At 45.3% G+C, this 22434-nt stretch overlaps 1 pseudogene; it reads left to right on the top strand.

The window, feature by feature from the left end:
• Window positions 1–540: 540 nt before the first annotated feature.
• LOC119358166 lies at window positions 541–21952 on the top strand (annotated as a pseudogene).
• Window positions 21953–22434: the final 482 nt, after the last annotated feature.

Genomic DNA, 22434 nt, shown 5'->3' with positions numbered 1-22434 from the left:
CCTTGCTTTCAACAGGAGAAAAACTTTCTCTTACCAAGAGTGTGTTCACCAGCCTGCCAACTTTCTTCATGTGCTCTTTGGAACTGCCTGTCACAGTGGTGGATCAAGTAAATTCCTACATCAGACATTGTTTTGGGAGGAAATATGGTCAGGAAGATGCTGGTCCTTCCCTCATTGCTTGGAACACAGTTTGCAAACCAAAAGAGCAAGGTGGTTTAGGGGTCATGGACATAACTACTCACAACAAAGCTCTTCTTCTAAAAAACCTTCACAAATTCATGAATAAGAGTGATCTTCCTTGGATTAACTTGATCTGGGATACTTACTATGGGAACAGAGCCCCAACCAACAGACATGTTGGCTCTTTCTGATGGAAGTCCATCATTAAACTCCTTCCAATTTTCAAAGATATGGCACTTTACAATGTAGGGCAAGGTACGGACGCGGTTGTTCTGGTCACGAGCACAGGTTGTCTCGTTATCTGGGCGGTAGGAATTGACTTCGGGATGTGTGACGCTAAGTTACAGGGGCAGGTGGTAGCTCTTTTTTAATTAACCCAGTCCAGAAATACAGTATAGAGATGCGTACGGCGCCGTGTGGGAGACGGGGCTTGCAGCCGCCGCCATGACGGCGAGGTAGACGAGCCGTGGCTCGGGATGGTTCTGCGCCCCTGATCTGTGGCTTAGGAAGCTAGCTTTCCGGCAGGCAGCGTTATGGGCGGAAGTAAAAGATAAGGCCGAGCTGTCTCCCATCTCTGGATGAGGATTCCTGTTCGCCATTGTCGCCTGTGCAGATCTGCGGTGGAGCAAAACCAGGCGGAGATTTGTTGGGATGGAGTTCTTGCTGCAGCCGATTAGGAGGTAAGATGAACTATTCCATCTGTGTGCTGCACCCCCACCCCCCGTCGAAAGTGCTTGATCTATAGATTCTGCTTTTGTATCTTGGCGCTGACTGAGACGGAGATTTTGCCATCTGCAGCACTGCGGTGATGGAAGAAGTGAATGACAGCCAGCTTCCGATGGAGCCGCTTCACTACCCGGTGATGGCCACTGAAGCTGAGCAGCTCCCGGCCATGGCGACTGGTAGTGTTGAGGGGCAGATCTGTGCGACCGAGGGGGGAGCCGTAGGTGACGTGGAAGCTGAGCCGCAGGCTTCTGAGCAATCAATAGGACAGATTGATCCTAAGACTCCAGGATGGACTCGCAGGTAATCTGCATGGCAAACTTGGTTGCAGTACAGTAAGTTTTTGTTTCAGATTCTATTAGTGGAGATGTTACAGTTCCAACTAGAAAATTAGCACTACGTGAGTTATGTATCTAGGGCAGCTAGTAATGTACGATAAGAAACGACATGGAATATTAAAATACTTTCAGAATCGCTTAGTAGATATAATTAGTCAGTTCATTGAAAAGATCGAGTACTATCGTGGTTGCGACAGGTTCAGAAAGTAGCATCATTTGATAGGAAACAAAGAAGCGCAGGCCAATGGACGGCTGTTTTCTTGCTGGTCTGTGCGAACTGGGACATGTATCTAAATAGCAGGAGTTGGGACGGGGAGCTTAAACATAATATGTAGTAGATGGATTACTGGGACAGCTATTTTTTGCATTTTTTATCTATGGAAATGGTTGCGCTGCTTCTACAATGATTGCCCTGCAAACATATGAATGAATTTTCCATTTAACTGAGTTGCTTAAAGGGTTCTTCTTTATGGGATGATATAAGAACATTCCTATATCAATCTGTCCAGCTGAGTTTGAAGACTGAATTCTGGTACTACGATATATGAGCACTAAGTACATTTACCCTGCAGAAAGTTGGTTAAGAAAAAAAGCACAAAATGAACATGTAAGTCAGTTTGCAGAGTTCTTAGTTTACTCATGGAATCCAGGCAAAACACATGGATAACGACATCTGACGGTTTAGAAATACATGAGACTCAGGATGCTTGACCATAGCAGAGCAGTCGTATGCAGATCTTCTGGAATTTCAGAATTTCGTATGAAAACCAGGCATCTCACACACTGTTGTGTTTAAAATGTAGGGTAAGAATTGGAGCAGCTGCACCCGGAAGAGCATCGTGCCCTGGGCGAATAAGTGCCCTTGAGAAGGCGATACGGGGGTTTGCTGATCAGCCAGGGGACATGGTAATTGTCCCAGAACTTGGTACAAGCTTCGATACGCTAGGAGGCGTATGACTTTTACAATCTCTATTCGTGGGAGAAGGGTTTCGGAATTAGATACAGCAAGAGTAGGTTGAATGTGGAGAGAACAAAATGCATGCAAGAAATTGTATGTGGATGTGCGGTAAGCATGTGTACACTTGCTGTAGTACTGACTATGATTCCGACCTGATTCCTTCCTGGTGATGGATCCTGATATGTTTCTTTTGCCTCCACTTTGGTTTTTTCAGGGCAAAGCTGGTGTGGAGAACACGAGGTCGTGTAGATGCGAGTGCCCTGCATTAATAAGACTCCTCCGATCAAAAGACAATGGTTGGTATATAGCAGAGCATCATGAACAGCAGAACCATGTATTGTCTCCAACGTATGGACAGACAATACACTGGCCATCGCACAAGCACATTGATGCCTACAGCAGGGACTTGGTGGAGCAGTTGCGGCAGAACAATGTGAACCTGGCAAAAGTGCACAGCATCATCGGCAGTTTTTTTGTTCAATGGAGAAGGTGCCTTTCACGAAGCGAGCTCTGAAGAATTTGTGTGGCAAAATCAGCACATAGTAGGCAGAAGATGATGTTAGGAAAACCATGGAGGTTTTTGCAGATTTGGGTTCGCGTGATCCGCATTTCACGTACCGAGTGCAAGCAGACAATGAAGGTCGGATAAGCACTCTTATGTGGGCAAATGGTAAAGGCAGATTGCAGTACACATTCTTCAGCGACGTGGTTACCTTCAATACGACATACAGGACAAATATGTACAACATGCCCTTTGGCCTGTTTATAGGTGTGAATAATCATTTCCAGAGCATCATCCTAGCTAGGGTTTTGGTGTGTGACAAAAAAGTGGAGACCTTTGAGTGGGTCTTCACAGAGTTTGTTCGGATGATGGGCGGAAGTTCACCGAAGACAATTCTAATTGGTACGATCCTGAATTATAGTGGATGCTTTTGAGAGCAAAAGATTAAATAACATGATTTGTGTTATTGTGCAGATCAGAACCGTTCGATGGAGGTGGCCATAAAAAATGTGTTGCCGCATACGGCACACAGATGGTGCAAGTGGCATGTCCTCAAGAAGGCTAAAGAATCACTAGGATCGCTGTACACCAAGAAAAGCGAATTCAGGGCAGAGTTCCACAAAGTAGTGAATCGCATGCTTACAATCGATGAATTTGAGGATGCTTGGAAGATTTTGGTGTTGGGGAACATAGTAATTTCAAAAAAATTCCTACGCACACGCAAGATCATGGTGATGCATAGCAACGAGAGGGGAGAGTGTGATCTACGTACCCTTGTAGACCGACAGCGAAAGCGTTGTGACAACGCGGTTGATGTAGTCGTACGTCTTCACGATCCGACCGATCCAAGCACCGTTACTCCGGCACCTCCGAGTTCTTGGCACATGTTCAGCTCGATGACGATCCCCGGGCTCCGATCCAGCAAAGCGTCGGGGAGGAGTTCCGTCAGCACGACGGCGTGGTGACGATCTTGATGTTCTATTGTCGCAGGGCTTCGCCTAAGCACCGCTACAATATGACCGAGGTGGAATATGATGGAGGGGGGCACCGCACACGGCTAAGGAACGATCACGAAGATCAACTTGTGTTCATGGGGTGCCCCTTGCCTCAGTATATAAAGGATGGAGGAGGAGGAGGCCGGCCAAGGCAATTGGTGCGGCCAGGATGTGGAGTCCTACTAGGACTCCAAGTCCTAGTAGGAGTCCACCAAGAGGGGAGGAAGGGAGAAGGAAGTAGAGGAGAAGGAAAGGTGGCCGGCCCCCTTTTCCCTAGTCCAATTTGGACCAGAGGGGAGGGGGGGCGCAGCAGCCCCTTGGCCCTTTCTCCTTTTCCCACTAAAGCCCATTAAGGCCCATTGCTTCTCCCGTAACTATCCGGTACTCCGAAAAATACCCGAATCACTTGGAATCTTTCCGATGTCTGAATATAGTCGTCCAATATATCGATCTTTACGTCTCGACCATTTCGAGACTCCTCGTCATGTCCCCGATCTCATCCGGGACTCCGAACTCCTTCGGTACATCAAAACTCATAAACTCATAATATAACTGTCATCGAAACCTTAAGCGTGCGGACCCTACGGTTCGAGAACAATGTAGACATGACCGAGACACGTCTCCGGTCAATAACCAATAGCGGGACCTAGATGCCCATATTGGCTCATACATATTCTACGAAGATCTTTATCGGTCAGACCGCATAACAACATACGTTGTTCCCTTTGTCATCGGTATGTTACTTGCCCGAGATTCGATCGTCGGTATCTTAATACCTAGTTCAATCTCATTATCGGCAAGTCTCTTTACTCGTTCCGTAATACATCATCTCACAACTAACTCATTAGTTGCAATGCTTGCAAGGCTTATGTGATGTGCATTACCGAGAGGGCCCAGAGATACCTCTCCGACAATCGAAGTGACAAATCCTAATCTCGAAATACGCCAACCCAACATGTACCTTTGGAGACACCTGTAGAGCTCCTTTATAATCACCCAGTTACGTTGTGACGTTTGGTAGCACACAAAGTGTTCCTCCGGCAAACGGGAGTTGCATAATCTCATAGTCATAGGAACATGTATAAGTCATGAAGAAAGCAATAGCAACATACTAAACGATCGGGTGCTAAGCTAATGGAATGGGTCATGTCAATCACATCATTCTCCTAATGATGTGATCCCGTTAATCAAATAACAACTCTTTTGTTTATGGTTAGGAAACATAACCATCTTCGATTAACGAGCTAGTCAAGTAGAGGCATACTAGTGACACTTTGTTTGTCTATGTATTCACACAAGTATTATGTTTCCGGTTAATACAATTCTAGCATGAATAATAAACATTTATCATGATATAAGGAAATAAATAATAACTTTATTATTGCCTCTAGGGCATATTTCCTTCAGTCTCCCACTAGAGTCAATAATCTAGTTCACATCGCCATGTGATTTAACAGCAATAGTTCACATCACCATGTGATTAACACCCATAGTTCACATCGATATGTGATCAACACCCAAAGGGTTTACTAGAGTCAGTAATCTAGTTCACATCGCTATGTGATTAACACCCAAAGAGTACTAAGGTGTGATCATGTTTTGCTTGTGAGATAATTTTAGTCAACGGGTCTGTCACATTCAGATCCGTAAGTATTTTGCGAATTTCTATGTCAACAATGCTCTGCACGGAGCTACTCTAGCTTATTGCTCCCACTTTCAATATGTATCTAGATCGAGACTTAGAGTCATCCAGATCTGTGTCAAAACTTGCATCGACGTAACTTTTTACGATGAACCTTTTTGTCACCTCCATAATTGAGAAATATTTCCTTATTCCACTAAGGATAATTTTGACCGCTGTCCAGTGATCTACTCTTAGATCACTATTGTACTTCCTTGCTTAACACAGTGTAGGGTATACAATAGATCTGGTACACAGCATGGCATACTTTATAGAACCTATGGCTGAGGCATAGGGAATGACTTTCATTCTATTTCTATCTTCTGCCGTGGTCGGGCTTTGAGTCTTACTCAATTTCACACCTTGCAACATAGGCAAGAACTCTTTCTTTGACTGTTCCATTTTGAACTACTTCAAAATCTTGTCAAGGTATGTACTCATTGAAAAACTTATCAAGCGTCTTGATCTATCTCTATAGATCTTGATGCTCAATATGTAAGCAGCTTTACCGAGGTCTTTCTTTGAAAAACTCCTTTCAAATATTCCTTTATGCTTTCCAGAAAATTATACATTATTTCCGATCAACAATATGTTGTTCACATATACTTATCAGAAATGTTGTAGTGCTCCCACTCACTTTCTTGTAAATACAGGCTTCACCGTAAGTCTGTATAAAACTATATGCTTTGATCAACTTATCAAAGCGTATATTCCAACTCCGAGATGCTTGCACCAGTCCATAGATGGATCGTTGGAGCTTGCATATTTTGTTAACACCTTTAGGATTGACAAAACCTTCTGGTTGCATCATATACAACTCTTCTTTAAGAAATCCATTAAGGAATACAGTTTTGTTTATCCATTTGCCAGATTTCATAAAATGCGGCAATTGCTAACATGATTCGTACAGACTTAAGCATATATACGAGTGAGAAAATCTCATCGTAGTCAACACCTTGAACTTGTCGAAAACCTTTTGCGACAATTCTAGCTTTGTAGATAGTAACACTACTATCAGCGTCCGTCTTCCTCTTGAAGATCCATTTATTTTCTATGGCTTGCCGATCATCAGGCAAATCCATCAAAGTCCATACTTTGTTCTCATACATGGATCATATCTCAGATTTTATGGCCTCAAACCATTTCGCGGAATCTGGGCTCATCATCGCTTCCTCATAGTTCGCAAGTTCGTCATGGTCTAGTAACATGACTTCCAGAACAGGATTACTGTACCACTCTGGTGCGGATCTCACTCTGGTTTACCTACGAGATTCGGTAGTAACTTGATCTGAAGTTACATGATCATCATCATTAGCTTCCTCACTAATTGGTGTAGTAGTCACAGGAACAGATTTCTGTGATGAACTACTTTCCAATAAGGGAGCAGGTACAGTTACCTCATCAAGTTCTACTTTCCTCCCACTCACTTCTTTCGAGAGAAACTCCTTCTCTAGAAAAACTCCGAATTTAGCAACAAAAGTCTTGCCTTCGGATTTGTGATAGAAGGTGTACCCAACAGTCTCCTTTGGGTATCCTATGAAGACATATTTCTCCGATTTGGGTTTGAGCTTATCAGGATGAAACTTTTTCATATAAGCATCACAATCCCAAACTTTAAGAAACGACAACTTTGGTTTCTTGCCAAACCACAGTTCAGATTGTGTCGTCTCAACGGACTTAGATGGTGCCCTTTTAAACGTGAATGCAGCTGTCTTTAATGCATAACCCCAAAACGATAGTGGTAGATCGAAAAGAGACATCATAGATCGCACCATATCTAATAAAGTACGGTTATAATGTTCGGACACACCATTATGCTGTGGTGTTCCAGGTGGCGTGAGTAGTAAAACTATTTCACATTGTTTTAACTGAAGGCCAAACTCGTAACTCAAATATTTTACCTCTGCGATCATATCGTAGAAACTTTTATTTTCTTGTTACAATGATTCTCCACTTCACTCTGAAATTCTTTGAACTTCTCAAATATTTCAGACTTGTGTTTCATTAAGTAGATATACCCATATCTGCTCAAATCATCTGTGAAGGTCAGAAAATAATGATACCCGCCGCGAGCCTCGACACTCATCGGATCTCATACATCAATATGTATTATTTCCAATAAGTCAGTTGCTCGCTCCATAGTTCCGGAGAACGGTGTTTTAGTCATCTTGCCAATGAGGCATGGTTCACAAGCATCAACTGATTCATAATCAAGTGATTCCAAAAACCCATTAGCATGGAGTTTCTTCATGCGCTTTACACCAATATGACCTAAACGGCAGTGCCACAAATAAGTTGCACTATCATTATTAACTTTGCATCTTTTGGTTTCAATATTATGATTATGTGTATCACTACGATCGAGATCCAACGAACTATTTTCATTGGGTGTGTAACCATATAAGGTTTTATTCATGTAAACAAAACAACAATTTATTCTCTTACTTAAATGAATAACCGTATTACAATAAACATGATCAAATCATATTCATGCTCAACGCAAACACCAAATAACACTTATTCAGGTTCAACACTAATCCCGAAAGTATAGGGAGTGTGCGATTATGATCATATCAATCTTGAAACCACTTACAACACACATCGTCACTTCACCCTTAACTAGTCTCTGTTTATTCTGCAACTCCCATTTCGAGTTACTAATCTTAGCAACTGAACTAGTATCAAATACTGAGGGGTTGCTATAAACACTAGTAAAGTACACATCAATAACATGTATATCAAATATACTTATGTTCACTTTGCCATCCTTCTTATCTGCCAATCACTTGGGGTAGTTCCGCTTCGAGTGACCAGTCCCTTTGCAGTAGAAACACTTAGTCTCACGCTTAGGACCAGACTTGGGCTTCTTCACTTGAGCAGCAACTTGCTTGCTGTTCTTCTTGAAGTTCCCCTTCTTCCCTCTGCCCTTTTCTTGAAACTAGTGGTCTTGCCTACCATCAACACTTGATGTTTTTCCCGATTTCTACCTTCGTCAATTTCCGCATTATGAAGAGCTTGGGAATCATTTCCGTTATCCCTTGCATATCATAGTTCATCACGAAGTTCTACTAACTTGGTGATGGTGACTAGAGAATTCTGTCAATCACTATCTTATCTGGAAGATTAACTCCCACTTGATTCAAGCGATTGTAGTACTCAGACAATCTGAGCACATGCTCACTAGTTGAGCGATTCTCCTCCATCTTTTAGCTATAGAACTTGTTGGAGACTTCATATCTCTCAACTCGGGTATTTGCTTGAAATATTAACTTCAACTCCTGGAACATATCATATGCTCCATGATGTTTAAAACGTCTTTGAAGTCCCGATTCTAAGCCATTAAGCATGGTGCACTAAACTATCAAGTAGTCATCATATTGAGCTAGCCAAACGTTCATAACGTCTGCATCTGCTCCTGCAATAGGTCCGTCACCTAGCGGTGCATCAAGGACATAATTCTTCTGTGCAGCAATGAGGATAAACCTCAGATCACGGATCCAATCCGCATCATTGCTACTAACATCTTTCAACACAATTTTCTCTAGGAACATATCAAAATAAACACAGGGAAGCAACAGCGCGAGCTATTGATCTACAACATAATTTGCAAAATACTATCAGGACTAAGTTCATGATAAATTTAAGTTCAATTAATCATATTACTTAAGAACTCCCACTTAGATAGACATCCCTCTAATCCTCTAAGTGATTATGTGATCCAAATCAACTAAACCATGTCCGATCATCACGTGAGATGGAGTAGTTTCATTGGTGAACATCACTATGTTGATCATATCTGCTATATAATTCACACTCGACCTTTCGGTGTCCGTGTTCCGAGGCCATATCTGTATATGCTTGGCTCGTCAAGTATAACCTAAGTATTCTGCGTGTGCAACTGTTTTGCACCCGTTGTATTTGAACGTAGAGCCTATCACACCCGATCATCACGTGGTGTCTCAGCACGAAGAACTTCCGCAACGGTGCATACTCAGGGAGAACACTTCTTGATAATTAGTGAAAGATCATCTTATAATGCTACCGTCAATCAAAGCAAGATAAGATGCATAAAAGATAAACATCACATGCAATCAATATAAGTGATATGATATGGCCACCATCATCTTGTGCTTGTGATCTCCATCTTCGAAGCACCGTCATGATCACCATCGTCACCGGCGCGACACCTTGATCTCCATCGTAGCATCATTGTCGTCTCGCCAATCTTATGCTTCCACGACTATCGCTACCGCTTAGTGATAAAGTAAAGCATTACAGCGTGATTGCATTGCATACAATAAAGCGACAACCATATGGCTCCTGCCAGTTGCCGATAACTCAGTTACAAAACATGATCATCTCATACAATAAAATTTAGCATCATGTCTTGACCATATCACATCACAACATGCCTTGCAAAAACAAGTTAGACGTCCTCTACTTTGTTGTTGCAAGTTTTACGTGGCTGCTACGGGCTTAAGCAAGAACCAATCTTACCTACGCATCAAAACCACAACGATAGTTTGTCAAGTTGGTGATGTTTTAACCTTCGCAAGGACCGGGCGTAGCCACACTGGGTTCAACTAAAGTTGGAGAAACTGTCACCCGCTAGCCACCTTTGTGCAAAGCACGTCGGGAGAACCGGTCTCACGTAAGCGTACGCGTAATGTCGGTCCGGGCCGCTTCGTCCAACAATACCGCCGAACCAAAATATGACATGCTGGTAAGCAGTATGACTTATATCGCCCACAACTCACTTGTGTTCTACTCGTGCATATAACATCAACATATAAAACCTAGGCTCGGATGCCACTGTTGGGGAACGTAGTAATTTCAAAAATTTCCTACGCACACGCAAGATCATGGTGATGCATAGCAACGAGAGGGGAGAGTGTGATCTACGTACCCTTGTAGACCGACAGCGGAAGCGTTGTGACAACGCGGTTGATGTAGTCGTACGTCTTCACGATCCGACCGATCCAAGCACCGTTACTCCGGCACCTCCGAGTTCTTGGCACACGTTCAGCTCGATGACGATCCCCGGGCTCCGATCCAGCAAAGCGTCGGGGAGGAGTTCCGTCAGCACGGCGGCGTGGTGACGATCTTGATGTTCTATTGTCGCAGGGCTTCGCCTAAGCACCGCTACAATATGACCGAGGTGGAATATGGTGGAGGGGGGCACCGCACACGGCTAAGGAACAATCACGAAGATCAACTTGTGTTCATGGGGTGCCCCTTGCCTCAGTATATAAAGGATGGAGGAGGAGGAGGCCGGCCAAGGCAATTGGTGCGGCCAGGATGTGGAGTCCTACTAGGACTCCAAGTCCTAGTAGGAGTCCACCAAGAGGGGAGGAAGGGAGAAGGAAGTAGAGGAGAAGGAAAGGTGGCCGGCCCCCTTTTCCCTAGTCCAATTCGGACCAGAGGGGGGGGGGGCGCAGCAGCCCCTTGGCCCTTTCTCCTCTTCCCACTAAAGCCCATCAAGGCCCATTGCTTCTTCCGTAACTACCCGGTACTCCGAAAAATACCCGAATCACTCGGAACCTTTCCGATGTCCGAATATAGTCGTCCAATATATTGATCTTTACGTCTCGACCATTTCGAGACTCCTCGTCATGTCCCCGATCTCATCCGGGACTCCGAACTCCTTCGGTATATCAAAACTCATAAACTCATAATATAACTGTCATCGAAACCTTAAGCATGCGGACCCTACGGTTCGAGAACAATGTAGACATGACCGAGACATGTCTCTGGTCAATAACCAATAGCGGGACCTGGATGCCCATATTGGCTCCTACATATTCTACGAAGATCTTTATCAGTCAGACCGCATAACAATATACGTTGTTCCCTTTGTCATCGGTATGTTACTTGCCCGAGATTCGATCGTCGGTATCTTAATACCTAGTTCAATCTCGTTACCGGCAAGTCTATTTACTCGTTCCGTAATACATCATCTCACAACTAACTCATTAGTTGCAATGCTTGCAAGGCTTATGTGATGTGCATTACCGAGAGGGCCAAGAGATACCTCTCCGACAATCGGAGTGACAAATCCTAATCTCGAAATACGCCAACCCAACATGTACCTTTGGAGACACCTGCAGAGCTCCTTTATAATCACCCAGTTATGTTGTGACGTTTGGTAGCACACAAAGTGTTCCTCCGGCAAACGGGAGTTGCATAATCTCATAGTCATAGGAACATGTATAAGTCATGAAGAAACCAATAGCAAGATACTAAACGATCGGGTGCTAAGCTAATGGAATGGGTCATGTCAATCACATCATTCTCCTAATGATGTGATCCCATTAATCAAATAACAACTCTTTTGTTTATGGTTAGGAAACATAACCATCTTCGATTAACGAGCTAGTCAAGTAGAGGCTGTTGGGGAACGTTGCAGAAAATTAAAATTTTTCCTACGGTTTCACCAAGATCCATCTATGAGTTCATCTAAGCAACGAGTCAAGGGAGAGAGTTTGCATCTACATACCACTTGTAGATCGTGTGCGGAAGCTTGCAAGGTGATGATGTAGTCGTACTCGACGTGATTCGAATCACCGATGACCAAGTGCTGAACGGACAGCACCTCCGCGTTCAACACATGTACGGGACGGGAGACGTCTCCTTCTTCTTGATCCAGCAAGGGGGAAGGAGAGGTTGAGGAAGACAGCTCCACCGGCAGCACGACGGCGTGGTGATGGTGGAGAGGCAGTACTCCGACAGGGCTTCGCCAAGCACACAACGGAGGAGGAGAGGTGTTGGGGAGGGGAGGGCTGCGCCTTGGAGGGTGGTACGGCTGCCCTCCCCTCACCCCTCTATTTATAGGGGGAAGGGAGAAGGGGGCCGGCCCCCTAGAACCCATCTAGGGGGGGGTGCGGCGGCCTAGGGGAGAGGGGAGAGGGTGGCTTGCCCCCCAAGCCAAGGGGACGCCCCCTCTAGGGTTCCCTCCTCAACCCTAGGCGCATGGGCCCAAGGGAGGGGGTGCGGCCAGCCCACCAGGGGCTGGCTCCCTGCCCCACGCAGCCCATGTGGCCCCCCGGGAGGGGTGGCCCCTCCCGGTGGACCCCCGGAACCCTTCCGGTGGCCCTGGTACAATACCGGTATGACCCCGAAACTTCCCGGTGTCCGTTTGACAACTTCCCATATATAAATCTTTACCTCCGGACCCTTCCGGATGTCCTCGTGACGTCCAGGATCCCATCCGGGACTCCGAACAACATTCGGTAGTCACATACTAGTCTTCCTAATAACCCTAGCGTCACCGAACCTTAAGTGTGTAGACCCTACGGGTTCGGGAGACATGCAGACATGACCTAGACGCTCTCAGTCAATAACCAACAGCGGGATCTGGATACCCATGATGGCTCCCACATGCTCCTCGATGTTGTCATCGGATGAACCACGATGTCGAGGATTCGATCAAACCCTGTATGCAATTCCCTTTGTCAATCGGTACGTTACTTGCCCGAGACTCGATCGTCGGTATCCCAATACCTTGTTCAGTCTCGTTACCGGCAAGTCACTTTACTCGTACCGTAATGCATGATCCCGTGTCCAACACCTTGGTCACATTGAGCTCATTATGATGATGCATTACCGAGTGGGCCCAGAGATACCTCTCCGTCATACGGAGTGACAAATCCCAGTCTCGATCCGTGTCAACCCAACAGATACTTTCGGAGATACCTGTAATGCACCTTTATAGTCACCCAGTTACGTTGTGACGTTTGATACACCCAAGGCACTCTTACGGTATCCGGGAGTTACACGATCTCATGGTCGAAGGAAGAGATACTTGACACTGGCAAAGCTCCAGCAAAACGAACTACACGATCTTTTATGCTATGCTTAGGATTGGGTCTTGTCCATCACATCATTCTCCTAATGATGTGATCCCGTTATCAACGACATCCAATGTCCATAGTCAGGAAACCATGACTATCTGTTGATCACAACGAGCTAGTCAACTAGAGGCTCACCAGGGACGTATTGTGGTCTAAGTATTCACACGTGTATTACGTTTTCCGGATAATACAGTTATAGCATGAATAAAAGACATTTATCATGAACATTGAAATATAATAATACTTTTATTGTTGCCTCTAGGGCATATTTCCAACAGTCTCCCACTTGCACTAGAGTCACCAATCTAGTTACATTGTGATGAATCGAACACCCATAGAGTTCTGGTGTTGATCATGTTTTGCACGCGAGAGAGGTTTAGTCAGCGGATCTGCGACATTCAGATCCGTGTGCACTTTGCAAATCTCTATGTCTCCATCTTGAACATTTTCACGGATGGAGTTGAAACGACGCTTGATGTGCCTGGTCTTCTTGTGAAACCTGGGCTCCTTGGCGAGGGCAATAGCTCCAGTGTTGTCACAGAAGAGTTTGATCGGCCCCGATGCATTGGGTATGACTCCTAGGTCGGTGATGAACTCCTTCACCCAAATCGCTTCATGCGCTGCCTCCGAGGCTGCCATGTACTCCGCTTCACATGTAGATCCCGCCACGACGCTCTGCTTGCAGCTGCACCAGCTTACTGCTCCACCATTCAACATATACACGTATCCGGTTTGTGACTTAGAGTCATCCAGATCTGAGTCGAAGCTAGCGTCGACGTAACCCTTTACGACGAGCTCTTCGTCTCTTCCATAAACGAGAAACATGTCCTTCGTCCTTTTCAGGTACTTCAGGATATTCTTGACCGCTGTCCAGTGTTCCTTGCCGGGATTACTTTGGTATCTTGCTACCAAACTTACGGCAAGGTTTACATCGGGTCTAGTACACAGCATGGCATACATAATAGATCCTATGGCTGAAGCATAGGGGATGACACTCATCTCTTCTTTATCTTTTGCCGTGGTCGGTGATTGAGCCGAGCTCAATCTTACACCTTGTAACATAGGCAAGAACCCCTTCTTGGACTGATCCATTTTGAACCTCTTCAAAATCTTATCAAGGTATGTGCTTTGTGAAAGACCTATGAGGCGTCTCGATCTATCTCTATAGATCTTGATGCCTAATATATAAGCAGCTTCTCCAAGGTCCTTCATTGAAAAACACTTATTCAAGTAGGCCTTAATGCTGTCCAGAAATTCTATATTATTTCCCATCAAGAGTATGTCATCTACATATAATATGAGAAATGCTACAGAGCTCCCACTCACTTTCTTGTAAACGCAGGCTTCTCCATAAGTCTGCATAAACCCAAACGCTTTGATCATCTCATCAAACCGAATGTTCCAACTCTGAGATGCTTGCACCAGTCCATAAATGGATCGCTGGAGCTTACATACTTTGTTAGCGTTCCGAGGATCGACAAAACCTTCCGGCTGCATCATATACAGTTCTTCCTTAAGATGCCCGTTAAGGAATGCTGTTTTGACGTCCATCTGCCATATCTCATAATCATAGTATGCGGCAATTGCTAACATGATTCGGACGGACTTCAGCTTCGCTACGGGAGAGAAAGTCTCATCGTAGTCAATCCCTTGAACTTGTCGATAACCCTTAGCGACAAGTCGAGCCTTATAGATTGTAACATTACCATCCGCGTCCGTCTTCTTCTTAAAGATCCATTTGTTTTCTATCGCTCGCTGATCATCGGGCAAGTCTGTCAAAGTCCATACTTTGTTTTCATACATGGATTCTATCTCGGATTTCATGGCTTCAAGCCATTTGTTGGAATCCGGGCCCGCCATCGCTTCTTCATAGTTCGAAGGTTCATTGTTGTCTAACAACATGATTTCCAGGACAGGGTTGCCGTACCACTCTGGTGCGGAACGTGTCCTAGTGGACCTACGAAGTTCAGCAGTAACTTGATCCAAAGTACCTTGATCATCATCATTGTTTTCCTCTTCAGTTGGTGTGGGCATCACAGGAACGGTTTCCTGCGCTGCGCCACTTTCCCGCTCAAGAGGTAGTACTTCATCGAGTTCTACTTTCCTCCCACTTACTTCTTTCGAGAGAAACTCTTTTTCCAGAAAGCATCCGTTCTTGGCAACAAAGATCTTGCCTTCGGATCTTAAGTAGAAGGTATACCCTACAGTTTCCTTAGGGTATCCTATGAATACACATTTTTCCGACTTGGGTTCGAGCTTTTCAGGTTGAAGTTTCTTGACATAAGCTTCGCATCCCCAAACTTTTAGAAACGACAGCTTAGGTTTCTTTCCAAACCATAATTCATACGGTGTCGTCTCAACGGATTTAGACGGTGCCCTATTTAAAGTGAATGTAGCTGTCTCTAGAGCGTATCCCCAAAATGATAGCGGTAAATCGGTAAGAGACATCATAGACCGCACCATATCCAATAGAGTGCGATTACGACGTTCGGACACACCGTTTCGCTGAGGTGTTCCAGGCGGCGTGAGCTGTGAAACGATTCCACATTTCTTTAAGTGTGTACCAAATTCGTGACTTAAGTATTCTCCTCCACGATCTGATCGTAATAATTTTATCTTTCGGTCACGTTGATTCTCCACCTCATTCTAAAATTCCTTGAACTTTTCAAAGGTCTCAGACTTGTGTTTCATTAAGTAGACATACCCATATCTACTCAAGTCATCTGTGAGGGTGAGAACATAACGATATCCTCCGCGAGCCTCAACGCTCATTGGACCGCACACATCGGTATGTATGATTTCCAACAAGTTGGTTGCTCGCTCCATTGTTCCGGAGAACGGAGTCTTGGTCATTTTACCTAAGAGGCATGGTTCGCACGTGTCAAACGATTCATAATCAAGAGACTCTAAAAGTCCATCGGCATGGAGCTTCTTCATGCGCTTGACACCAATGTGACCAAGGCGGCAGTGCCACAAGTATGTGGGACTATCGTTATCAACTTTAAATCTTTTGGCATCTACACTATGAACATGTGTAATATTACGCTCGAGATTTATTAAGAATAAACCATTGACCATCGGAGCATGACCATAAAACATATCTCTCATATAAATCGAACAACCATTATTCTCAGACTTAAATGAGTAGCCATCTCGTATTAAACGAGATCCAGATACAATGTTCATGCTCAAACTTGGCACTAAATAACAATTATTAAGGTTCAAAACTAATCCCGTAGGTAAATGTAGAGGCAGCGTGCCGACGGCGATCACATCAACTCTGGAACCATTCCCGACGCGCATCGTCACCTCGTCCTTCGCCAGTCTCCGTTTATTCCGCAGCTCCTGCTGTGAGTTACAAATATGAGCAACGGCACCGGTATCAAATACCCACGAGTTACTACGAGTACTGGTAAGGTACACATCAATCACATGTATATCAAATATACCTTTGGTGTTGCCGGCCTTCTTATCCGCTAAGTATTTGGGGCAGTTCCGCTTCCAGTGACCCTTCCCCTTGCAATAAAAGCACTCAGTCTCAGGCTTGGGTCCATTCTTTGACTTCTTCCCGGTAACTGGCTTACCAGGCGCGGCAACATCTTTGCCGTCCTTCTTGAAGTTCTTCTTACCCTTGCCCTTCTTGAACTTAGTGGTCTTATTGACCATCAACACTTGATGTTCTTTCTTGATTTCAGCCTCTGCTGACTTCAGCATCGAGAACACTTCAGGAATGGTCTTTTCCATCCCCTGCATGTTGTAGTTCATCACAAAGCTCTTGTAGCTTGGTGGGAGCGACTGGAGGATTCTGTCAATGACCGCCTCATCTGGGAGGTTAATGTTCAGCTGGGTCATACGGTTGTGCAACCCAGACATCTTCAGGATGTGCTCACTGACAGAACTGTTTTCCTCCATCCTACAACTGTAGAACTTGTCGGAGACATCATATCTCTCGACCCGGGCATGAGCTTGAAAAACTAGTTTCAGCTCTTCGAACATCTCATATGCTCCGTGGTGCTCAAAACGCTTTTGGAGCCCCGGTTCTAAGCTGTAAAGCATGCCGCACTGAATGAGGGAGTAATCATCAGCGCGAGTTTGCCAAGCATTTATAATGTCTTGGTTCTCTGGGACGGGAGCGTCACCTAGCGGTCCTTCTAGGACATATTATTTCCTGGCAGCTATGAGGATGATCCTCAGGTTCCGGACCCAGTCCGTATAGTTGCTGCCATCATCTTTCAGCTTGGTTTTCTCTAGGAACGCGTTGAAGTTCATGTTGACATTAGCGTTGGCCATTGATCTACAAGACATATTTGCAAAGGTTTTAGACTAAGTTCATGATAATAAAGTTCTAATCAAATTATGAACTCCCACTTAGATCAGACATCCCTCTAGTCATCTAAGTGTTACACGATCCGAGTCGACTAGCCCGTGTCCGATCATCACGTGAGACGGACTAGTCATCGTCGGTGAACATTCTCATGTTGATCGTATCTTCCATACGACTCGTGTTCGACCTTTCGGTCTCCGTGTTCCGAGGCCATGTCTGTACATGCTAGGCTCGTCAAGTTAACCCTAAGTGTTTTCGCTGTGTAAAACTGTCTTACACCCGTTGTATGTGAACGTAAGAATCCATCACACCCGATCATCACGTGGTGCTTAGAAGCGACGAACTGTAGCAACGGTGCACAGTTAGGGGAGAACACTTCTTGAAATTTTATAAGGGATCATCTTATTTACTACCGTCGTCCTAAGTAAACAAGATGCATAAACATAATAAACATCACATGCAATTATATAGTTGTGACATGATATGGCCAATATCATATAGCTCCATTGATCTTCATCTTCGGGGCTCCATGATCATCTTGTCACCGGCTTGACACCATGATCTCCATCATCATGATCTCCATCATCGTGTCTTCATGAAGTTGTCACGGCAACGACTACTTCTACTTCTATGACTAACGTTTAGCAATAAAGTAAAGTAGTTTACATGGCGTTATTCAATGACACGCAGGTCATACAAAAAATAAAGATAACTCCTATGGCTCCTGCCGGTTGTCATACTCATCGACATGCAAGTCGTGAATCCTATTACAAAGAACATGATCTCATACATCACAATTCATCATTCATCACAACTTCTGGCCATATCACATCACATGATCAATCGCTGCAAAAACAAGTTAGACGTCCTCTAATTGTTGTTGCATCTTTTACGTGGCTGCAATTGGGTTCTAGCAAGAACGTTTTCTTACCTACGAATCACCACAACGTGATTTTGTCAACTTCTATTTACCCTTCATAAGGGCCCTGTTCATCGATTCCGCTCCAACTAAAGTGGGAGAGACAGACACCCGCCAGCCACCTTATGCAACTAGTGCATGTCAGTCGGTGGAACCGGTCTCACGTAAGCGTACGTGTAAGGTTGGTCCGGGCCGCTTCATCCCACAATACCGTTGAGCAAGAAAAGACTAGTAGAGGCAAGTAAGATGACAAAATCCACGCCCACAACAAAATTGTGTTCTACTCGTGCAAAGAGAACTACGCATAGACCTAGCTCATGATGCCATTGTCGGGGAATGTTGCAGAAAATTAAAATTTTTCCTACGGTTTCACCAAGATCCATCTATGAGTTCATCTAAGCAACGAGTCAAGGGAGAGAGTTTGCATCTACATACCACTTGTAGATCGCGTGCGGAAGCTTGCAAGGTGATGATGTAGTCGTACTCGACCTGATTCGAATCACCGATGACCAAGTGCTGAACGGACAGCACCTCCGCGTTCAACACACGTACGGGACGGGAGACGTCTCCTTCTTCTTGATCCAGCAAGGGGGAAGGAGAGGTTGAGGAAGACAGCTCCACCGGCAGCATGACGGCGTGGTGATGGTGGAGAGGCAGTACTCCGACAGGGCTTCGCCAAGCACACAACGGAGGAGGAGAGGTGTTGGGGAGGGGAGGGCTGCGCCTTGGAGGGTGGTACGGCTGCCCTCCCCTCACCCCTCTATTTATAGGGGGAAGGGAGAAGGGGGCCGGCCCCCTAGAACCCATCTAGGGTGGGGCTGCGGCGGCCTAGGGGAGAGGGGAGAGGGTGGCTTGCCCCCCAAGCCAAGGGGACGCCCCCTCTAGGGTTCCCCCCTCAACCCTAGGCGCATGGGCCCAAGGGAGGGGGTGCGGCCAGCCCACCAGGGGCTGGCTCCCTGCCCCACGCAGCCCATGTGGCCCCCCGGGAGGGGTGGCCCCTCCCGGTGGACCCCCGGAACCCTTCCGGTGGCCCCGGTACAATACCGGTATGACCCCGAAACTTCCCGGTGTCCGTTTGACAACTTCCCATATATAAATCTTTACCTCCGGACCCTTCCGGATCTCCTCGTGACGTCCAGGATCCCATCCGGGACTCCGAACAACATTCGGTAGTCACATACTAGTCTTCCTAATAACCCTAGCGTCACCGAACCTTAAGTGTGTAGACCCTACGGGTTCGGGAGACATGCAGACATGACCGAGACGCTCTCAGTCAATAACCAACAGCGGGATCTAGATACCCATGATGGATCCCACATGCTCCTCGATGTTGTCATCGGATGAACCACGATGTCGAGGATTCGATCAAACCCTGTATGCAATTCCCTTTGTCAATCGGTACGTTACTTGCCCGAGACTCGATCGTCGGTAACCCAATACCTTGTTCAGTCTCGTTACCGGCAAGTCACTTTACTCGTACCGTAATGCATGATCCCGTGTCCAACACCTTGGTCACATTGAGCTCATTATGATGATGCATTACCGAGTGGGCCCAGAGATACCTCTCCGTCATACGGAGTGACAAATCCCAATCTCGATCCGTCTCAACCCAACAGATACTTTCGGAGATACCTGTAATGCACCTTTATAGTCACCCAGTTACGTTGTGACGTTTGATACACCCAAGGCACTCTTACGGTATCCGGGAGTTACACGATCTCATGGTCGAAGGAAGAGATACTTGACACTGGCAAAGCTCTAGCAAAACGAACTACACGATCTTTTATGCTATGCTTAGGATTGGGTCTTGTCCATCACATCATTCTCCTAATGATGTGATCCCGTTATCAACGACATCCAATGCCCATAGTCAGGAAACCATGACTATCTGTTGATCACAACGAGCTAGTCAACTAGAGGCTCACCAGGGACGTATTGTGGTCTAAGTATTCACACGTGTATTACGTTTTCCGGATAATACAGTTATAGCATGAATAAAAGACATTTATCATGAACATTGAAATATAATAATACTTTTATTATTGCCTCTAGGGCATATTTCCAACAGAGGCATACTAGTGACACTTTGTTTGTCTATGTATTCACACAAGTATTATGTTTCCGGTTAATACAATTCTAGCATGAATAATAAACATTTATCATGATATAAGGAAATAAATAATAACTTTATTATTGCCTCTAGGGTATATTTCCTTCATTTGGTTGATAAATATAATCTGAAGACGCATGACTACATGACCCAACTGTACGAAATAAGGCACAAGTGGGCGAAGCCGTATTTTAAAGGTGTCTTCTGTGCTAAGATGTCTAGTACTCAGCGAAGTGAAAGTGCAAACCATATGCTGAAGAATTATGTTCCCTCGGGTTGTCCGATGCATTTGTTTGTGAAGAAGTACATGAGACTCCAGTTTGACAGGGACGCGGAGGAGAACTATGAGGAGAAGCGGACAAGAATAGTAAGTCAATATTAATACTTCACATTGGTACTGGGGGTGTGGCAACAATATAACTCATTTGATGTCGCTGTAATTTCAGAGTAGACTACTTTACAAAGCAAACTTAGCTATTGAGCGACATGCTGGGAAGATATACACGCGGGCTATGTTTGAGCAGTTCGGGCACATACTGTATGAGTGCGGCGCATACCAGGTGGAAGAGCTCGAGAAGGGGAACTTTACCTTGCCATACATACAGATGCAGCGAGGAGGGAAAAGTGGTGCAGAGTGTCATACAAGGTAACTGTTGTCGACGAAGGAGAGGAATTTGACTGCGAGTGCAGGCAATTTGCACACATGGGTCTCCTGTGCAGCCACGTTTTGAAAGTAAGATGGATTTCAGAAAAGAATCAGCTTCTGGGATATTCAGATATAGTATGTGTAGTATGTGGTGAGCTAATTGGCTAAATATTGATTATGCAGGTGCTGGATTTTATTCGTATTATAGAGATACCACAGAAACATATTGTGAAGCGCTGGACGAGGGATGCACGAGACATACTGCCTGCTCACTTAACTCAATATCAGAGGGATAATGCACACAAAAATCCATTCAGCTTCAGGCATTTCAATATGTACAAGCATGCCATGGAGCTGGTGCGGATGGGTGATGCAAGTGTAGAAGCATATGAGAAATTCATGTCCCTGATCAAGAGTTGCATGGTGGAGATGCAACCTTTTGCAGAAATCAGGGATGGTTTGGGGCTGGAGGACAGGATCGCTGAGCATGGGGATGTTGTGGATCAGCAGCCGGCGCAGACGGCAATGGTTGCTGCGAGTGCGGGGGCGGGCATGGGAGCTGTCAATGATGATGCTACTTCTGCGAATGAGAGTGGGAACAGTCTGAATGGACTATTGGCACTAAAAAAGCGAATAGAAATGGGACGGACATCAACTAGCAGGGAGAAGGCACCATATGAGGGGTTGAGCAAACGAACCCGGTTCTGCACCATATGTCGCGGGTAAGGGCACAAGAGAACAACCTGTCCTGACAGAGGTGATGCTCCGAAACCAGTTCGCAAAACCTCAAGGTGCAAAAAATTGTGGAGTTGAAGGTCACTGGCGAAACACCTGCAAGAAGGTGGGTGATCTCCGCTTTTCTGGCGTGTGAGCAGTGGCTGCAGCCTCTAGAACTGGAAGGTGTAGAACCGATGTAGTTCCATCTGTAGAAAAATGCTTGTTGCTTTCATGGGTGCTGTGTGTAGTAGGTTCCAGTTATGTGTGGAAACCAGTAAAATATATGTGTTGCCGAACCAGAGTAATGTATGCTTGAAGTATTCTTGATGGTGGAGTTGGAGTGTTTGCAGCTAGCAAAATGTTTGGTTTCAGAAATTTTTAACAGAGTTGTCATGCTTTCTGAATGTGTGGAAGCTATGATCGTGTCTGTACTTGTGATCTATTGTACAATTTGTCCATGTAATTACCATGCTGACGGTCGTGGCCTGTGT

The sequence above is a fragment of the Triticum dicoccoides genome, chromosome 2A, assembly GCF_002162155.2.
Source record: "Triticum dicoccoides isolate Atlit2015 ecotype Zavitan chromosome 2A, WEW_v2.0, whole genome shotgun sequence".
Classification (NCBI taxonomy): Eukaryota; Viridiplantae; Streptophyta; class Magnoliopsida; order Poales; family Poaceae; genus Triticum; species Triticum dicoccoides.
This window is presented reverse-complemented; position numbering and strand designations above follow the sequence as displayed.